Source organism: Lathyrus oleraceus, chromosome 1 (assembly GCF_024323335.1).
Source record: "Lathyrus oleraceus cultivar Zhongwan6 chromosome 1, CAAS_Psat_ZW6_1.0, whole genome shotgun sequence".
In the NCBI taxonomy this organism is placed as follows: Eukaryota; Viridiplantae; Streptophyta; class Magnoliopsida; order Fabales; family Fabaceae; genus Lathyrus; species Lathyrus oleraceus.
The window spans coordinates 53647540-53655356 of NC_066579.1; positions in this window are offsets into that span (position 1 = coordinate 53647540).

Here is a 7817-nt window from a genome sequence, read left to right on the forward strand (position 1 = left end):
TGACTCATCAACTCAGAGATGTCCAGAGTGCAGATGTTGGTGGGGTAAGGAGCAAGAAGAGATCTTATTCAGAGATGGAGACCTTGTTGGATGCAGAGCACAGAGAGTGTTTGAGATTGCAGAGAGCTGAAGCCAGTTATCTGAAGAAGATCAGAGACTTGGAGAAGCAACTCAGAGACAAAGATATCCAGTTGAAGAAGGAAGTCGACCAGAGACTTGCATCAGAGACCCAGCTTGGGGCAGAAGTTGTCGAGCTTAGAAGACAGTTGAAGGAGAAGATCACTCCCTTGCCAGAATGTTCAGAGTGTGAACTGTTGATAGACCAGTGTCACTACTTGAAGACGCTTATTCCTGGAAGTCATTTGTCTTAGCTTGTACTTTTCTGATGTTATGATGAGAATCACCCCCAGGCTTGTTGGGTGGGATTCTTTGTTGTACTTTGTTGGATATTTGGATCTTTGTTGTATGATCCAGTTGCTCATTTATAGATGAGATTGTTGTTTCACTCTGTACTCACTGCTCTGTTGTATGCTGTTTCTGTATTTCCCTGTTGCTTTCGTGTTGCTGCAGGTTGCCATCTTTTGAAGATGGATCAGGCTCTTTGAATGCCTGAGAAATGATCATTATCATTTGCATCATATGCATTAGCATCATACTCATAACATTTGCATAACAGGTGTTCTTGTGCCGACTTCTCACTTTGGTTCCTGTGTCAGACAGGATAGCTGATCAGCGACCACACCGGTATTCTACCAGACTTAATCAGCGCAAAAGCATGGATCAGGTTCAGAGCGAATTGGCTGAGATAAGGGCGAACATGACCCAATTTATGACGATGATGCAAGGGGTTGCTCAAGGTCAGGAGGAGCTCCGTGCTTTGGTTCAGAGACAAGAAACGGTTATTCAGGCGTCTAACCGTGGTTCACCTGTTGCTCCACCTGTTCATGAGACGGTTAATGTTGCTGCTGCTCCCGTTTATGGCTATGCTACGGGAGATGAACTCAGGGGTATAAGAGTGGATGGACAGCCTCTTGCTGCAGAGGTCAATGTCAGAGCTACCCAGGTTCCGGTGCGTCATCCAGCTCCTATTGTCGACAGACAAGAGGACATGTTCACAATGCTGAGTGAAGATGATGGTGATGTTGTCAGAAGGGAAGATAGGGATCGTAAGGTTGATGCCCTGGCTGAAAAAATAAGAGCGATAGAATGCCAAAACTCTCTGGGGTTCGATGTCACAAATTTGGGGTTGGTTGAAGGTCTGAGAATTCCCCACAAGTTCAAAGCGCCCACCTTTGACAAGTACAACGGTACTTCTTGCCCTCGCACTCATGTGCAGGCGTATTATCGGAAGATCTCGGCATATACAGATGACGAGAAAATGTGGATGTATTTTTTCCAAGATAGTCTGTCTGGGGCATCTTTGGATTGGTACATGGAGCTCAAAAGAGATTCTATCCGATGTTGGAGGGATCTGGGAGAAGCTTTTCTCAGACAGTACAAGCACAACATGGATATGGCACCTAGCCGGACTCAGCTGCAGAGTCTGTGCCAGAAAAACAATGAGAGCTTCAAAGAATACGCCCAGAGGTGGCGTGAACTTGCTGCGAGAGTCCAACCCCCTATGCTGGAAAGGGAGTTGACTGATATGTTCATCGGCACACTTCAGGGAGTGTTCATGGACCGAATGGGGAGTTGCCCATTTGGAAGTTTCTCCGATGTTGTGATCTGCGGTGAGAGGACGGAGAGCTTGATCAAGGCTGGGAAGATCAGTGATGCTGGTGCCTCTTCATCCAAGAAACCTTTCTCCGGGGCACCTCGCCGTAGAGAAGGTGAAACCAACGCTGTTCAGCACCGCCGAGGGCCGAATAGAAATCAGAATCAGTATAGACAGGTTGCTGCAGTGACCATTCCTGCACCTCAACAATGTCAACCTCCTCAACAACCGAGACAACAGCAACAACAACAACAGCCACAACGTCCGTATCAGCCAAGGCAACAGATGCCCGAGCGACGTTTTGATCCCTTGCCCATGACCTACGCTGAGCTACTGCCTGAGTTGCTCAGATTAGGTTTTGTCGAGTTGAGAACCATGGCTCCGCCGACAGTATTGTCGCCTGGGTACGATGTTAATGTCCGGTGTGATTTTCATTCGGGGGCACCAGGACATCACATTGAGAAGTGTCGGGCTTTTCAGCACAAAGTCCAGGATTTGATTGATTCCAAGGCGATTAATTTCTCTCCTGTGCCCAACGTTGTTAACAATCCTATGCCCGCGCATGGTGCTCACCGGGTAAACTGTGTTGATAGTGAGGTTGAAGATCTGGTTGTCCGGGTTGAAGAGATTCAGACCTCTCTGCTTGTGGTAAAGGGCCGTCTGTTGAGTAGCGGTATTCATCTGGGCTGTGATGAAGATTGTGTGGGCTGTGCAGATGCTGAGAACGGTTGTGAACTGTTAAGGGCTGGTGTCCAAAGATTGATTGACGAAGGCTGTGTCCAGTTTGGTAGGGCCGACAACAGAGATCGTGGGGCAGTGTCTACTGTCACAATATTCTTTAAACCGTCTGATGGACGTACGCCTACAACGAGTGGTAATCCAGTTACCATTTCTGCACCAGTTTCTGCCAGTACTCCGACAATAATTGTTGCTCCGGTCAGAAGGGCTGTGAATAGTAATGCTGTGCCTTGGAAGTACGATAACGCCTATCGAAGCAACAGAAGGGCTGAGAATCGGGTCAGGCCATCAAATCAAGCTCCAGTGACTATTGCTGTACCTAGTAGAACTCCGGCCGTTGTGAGTCCCGTTGTGGACAATGTCGGTGGACCAGGAGGTTTTACTAGAAGTGGACGACTGTTTGCGCCTCAATCGTTGAGGGATGCCAATGCTGAGGCATCTACTAGAGCTAAGGGCAAACAGGCCGCGGTTGATGAAGCGCCTGCTCAGACGAATGTGCCTGGTGGCTCGTTTGAGAAAGACGTGGAGGAGTTCATGCGCATCATTAAGAAGAGTGATTACAAGATAGTGGATCAGCTCAACCAAACTCCCTCCAAAATCTCTATCCTTTCCCTGCTGTTGTGCTCTGAGGCACATAGAGACGCCTTGTTGAAGATGTTAAATATGGCGTATGTACCTCAGGAGATTTCAGTCAACCAGCTTGAGGGTGTAATTGCTAACGTGAGTACCCGACATGGCGTGGGGTTCACAGATCTTGATCTGACACCCGAGGGTCGCAATCATAACAAAGCCTTGCACATCACTATGGAGTGCAAGGGGGCTGTGTTATCTCACGTGCTGGTGGACACGGGTTCTTCGTTGAATGTGCTGCCGAAGCAAATCTTAAAGAAGATACCTGTTGAGGGGGTTGTACTGACGCCTAGTGACCTCGTAGTTCGTGCTTTTGATGGATCCAAACGTTCTGTGTTTGGGGAAGTCACTTTGCCCATAAAAATAGGTCCTGAGGAGTTTGACATCGTCTTCTATGTCATGGATATCCAGTCCGCTTACAGTTGCCTACTGGGACGTCCATGGATACATGCAGCAGGGGCGGTCTCGTCGAATCTCCACCAGAAGCTCAAATACGTCTGGAACGGTCAGATTGTGACCGTATGTGGTGAAGAGGATATCTTGGTGAGTCATTTATCCTCGTTCAAATATGTCGAGGTGGATGGCGAGATCCACGAGACTTTATGCCAGGCGTTCGAGACGGTAGCTCTCGAGAAGGTGGCGTATGCTGAACAGAGGAAGCCAGGTGCTTCAATTACTTCTTACAAGCAGGCTAAGGAGGTTGTTGATTCCGGTAAGGCTGAAGGCTGGGGCAAGATGGTGGACTTGCCTGTCAAAGAAGACAAGTTTGGCATTGGATATGAGCCTCTCCGAGCAGAGCAGGGTGCAGCAGGTCCTAGTACCTTTACCAGCGCAGGGCTGATGAACCACGGTGATGTCTTCGCAGCTGATATTGAAGACAGTGACAGTGACATCGATCTCCACTGCTGGGTTCGCCCGAGTGCACCAGGGGAAGTGATCAACAACTGGACTGCAGAGGATATAGTCCAAGTTGCTCTTCAGACAGAGTAATTTTCTTTTGTTTTTTTCATTCTGCACAAAACCCTACGTTCTGCCCAAGACGTAGTGGTTCATTGTAGGGCCTCATGTTTTCAATGATTATCATTAATAAAGGACGTTTTGCAAATAATTTTGTGATCCCTGTCTTTCTTTTTTTTGTTTTTCATTTTTCAAAAAAATAAAAATGGCAATGTTTTTGTTTTTGTGACTTTCTTGAACTCTTTTTCTAAAATAAAGCATTAACATGCAGAAGTGACTTTATGGCATCCACTATGAACAAATCTGTTATGGCTCAGTATGATTTCGACAATCCCATCTACCGAGCTGAAGAGGAGAGTGATGAAGACAGTGAACTCCCGAAAGAATTGGCTAGATTGTTGAAGCAAGAGGAAAGGGTCATCCAACCTCATCAGGAGGAGTTGGAGATTGTTAATCTTGGTACTGAGGATGCCAGAAGAGATATCAAGATCGGGGCTGCTTTGAAACCAGAGGTCAAGAGCAGGTTGATCGAGATGCTGAGAGAGTATATGGAGATATTCGCCTGGTCTTATCAAGATATGCCTGGGCTGAATACTGATATTGTGGTTCATAGGCTACCTCTCAGAGATGATTGTCCTTCGGTTAAGCAGAAGCTTCGTAGAACGAGTCCTGATATGGCAGTAAAAATCAAGGAAGAGGTTCAGAAGCAGTTCGATGCGGGTTTCTTGTCAGTGACAACTTACCCACCGTGGGTGGCCAACATCGTTCCCGTGCCGAAGAAGGATGGCAAAGTCAGAATGTGTGTCGATTACCGGGATCTGAACAGAGCGAGTCCGAAAGATGATTTCCCATTACCTCACATTGATGTATTGGTGGATAATACGGCTCAATCCTCGGTATTCTCTTTCATGGATGGTTTCTCGGGCTATAATCAGATTAAGATGGCGCCAGAGGACATGGAAAAGACGACATTCATTACACCTTGGGGCACGTTCTGCTATAAGGTGATGCCATTTGGGCTGAAGAATGCCGGTGCTACCTATTAGAGGGTAATGACGACTCTCTTTCATGACATGATGCACAAAGAGATTGAAGTGTACGTGGATGATATGATTGCGAAGTCGTAGACGGAAGAGGAGCACCTGGTTAATTTGCAGAAGTTGTTTGACAGGTTGGTCAAGTTCAAACTGAGGCTGAATCCAAACAAATGTACGTTTGGCGTGAGATCAGGGAAGCTGTTAGGCTTCATTGTCAGTGAGAAAGGGATTGAGGTTGATCCAGCAAAGGTCAAAGCTATTCAAGAAATGCCTGAACCGAAAACTGAAAAGCAGGTTCGTGGGTTTTTAGGGAGATTGAACTACATTGCAAGGTTTGTATCTCACCTAACTGCCACGTGTGAACCAATATTCAAATTGCTCAGAAAGAATCAGGCAATCAAGTGGAATGATGATTGTCAGAAAGCTTTTGACAAGATTAAAGAATATTTACAGAACCCTTCAATCCTGATTCCTCCAGTTCCAGGGAGACCACTGATAATGTATCTGTCAGTAACCGAGAACTCGATGGGGTGTGTATTGGGACAGCATGACGAGTCTGGTCGAAAAGAGCATGCCATATACTACCTTAGCAAAAAGTTTACCGACTGTGAAATCAAATATTCACAGCTTGAGAAAACTTGCTGTGCTTTGGCCTGGGCTGCTCGCCGACTGAGGCAGTATATGTTGAACCATACTACCTTATTGATTTCTAAGATGGATCCAGTGAAATACATCTTTGAGAAGCCGGCTCTCACCGGACGTGTTGCCCGTTGGCAGATGATTTTAACAGAGTATGATATCCAGTACACGTCGCAGAAGGCTATCAAAGGTAGTGTTTTGTCAGACTATCTCGCCGAACAACCGATTGATGACTATCAGCCTATGATGTTTGAATTCCCTGATGAAGATATCATGTATCTTAAGATGAAAGATTATGAAGAACCTCTTGTCGAGGAAGGACCGGATCCTGATGACAAGTGGACGCTGATGTTTGATGGGGTTGTGAATGTGAATGGTAATGGTGTTGGTGCAGTGCTGATCAATCCGAAAGGTGCTCATATACCCTTTTCTGCAAGATTGACTTTTGACGTCACCAACAACGAAGCTGAGTATGAGGCTTGTATCATGGGAATAGAAGAAGCCATTGATTTGAGAATCAAAACGCTTGACATTTTTGGAGATTCCGCTCTAGTGATCAATCAGGTCAATGGAGATTGGAATACGAACCAGCTGCATTTGATTCCGTATAGAGATTACACCAGAAGAATACTGACGTTCTTCAAGAAGGTGAAGTTGTATCATGTCCCCCAGGATGAGAATCAGATGGCTGATGCCTTGGCTACTTTATCCTCCATGATAAAAGTTCATTGGTGGAATCATGTGCCACATGTTACGGTGAATCGACTCGAGAGGCCTGCGTATGTGTTTGCAGCCGAGTCTGTTGTGATTGATGAGAAACCGTGGTATTATGATATCAAGAACTTCCTCAAGACTCAGGAGTATCCTGAAGGTGCGTCAAAGAATGATAAGAAAACCCTGAGAAGGCTAGCTGGAAGCTTTTATCTGAATCAGGATGACGTGCTGTATAAAAGGAACTTTGACATGGTCTTGCTCAGATGCGTGGATAGACACGAAGCAGACATGTTGATGCAAGAAGTGCACGAGGGTTTGTTTGGTACCCATGCTGGTAGTCATGCAATGTCGAAGAAACTGTTGAGAGCCGGTTATTACTGGATGACTATGGAATCTGATTGCTTCAAGTATGCTCGGAAGTGCCATAAGTGTCAAATTTATGCTGATAAGGTGCATGTACCACCCAGCCCTTTGAATGTCATGAACTCGCCTTGGCCGTTCGCTATGTGGGGCATTGACATGATTGGGAAGATTGAGCCTACTCCTTCGAATGGACATCGCTTCATTTTGGTGGCGATTGATTACTTCACCAAGTGGGTGGAAGCAGCTTCCTATGCTAATGTTACCAGACAAGTGGTTGCCCGGTTCATCAAGAAAGAAATCATCTATCGTTATGGAGTTCCTGAGAGGATCATCACTGACAATGGTTCGAATCTCAATAACAAGATGATGAAAGAGCTTTGCAGAGATTTCAAGATTGAACATCACAATTCTTCTCCTTACAGACCGAAGATGAATGGTGCTGTAGAGGCGGCAAACAAGAATATCAAGAAGATTGTGCAGAAAATGGTCGTGACGTACAAGGATTGGCATGAGATGCTGCCTTTCACTTTGCATGGGTACCGTACCTCAGTGCGTACGTCGACCGGGGCAACCCCGTACTCCCTTGTGTATGGTATGGAAGCAGTCCTACCAGTTGAAGTGGAGATCCCTTCTCTGAGGGTATTATTGGATGTCAAGCTGGACGAGGCCGAATGGATTCGGACAAGGTTTAACGAGTTAAGCTTTATCGAAGAGAGACGGCTAGCGGCTGTGTGCCATGGGCAGTTATATCAGAGGAGGATGAAGCGAGCCTTTGATCAGAAAGTGCGTCCTCGGAGCTATCAGACCGGTGATCTAGTTCTGAAGAGGATCCTTCCTCCCGGTACAGATAACAGGGGCAAGTGGACTCCTAATTATGAAGGTCCATATGTTGTGAAGAAAGTCTTCTCCGGTGGAGCCTTGATGCTTACAACTATGGATGGTGAAGATTTTCCGTCCCCTGTTAACTCAGATGTAGTCAAAAAATACTTCGCATAAATTGACCCGCTGGACAAAAAGAATAAAAG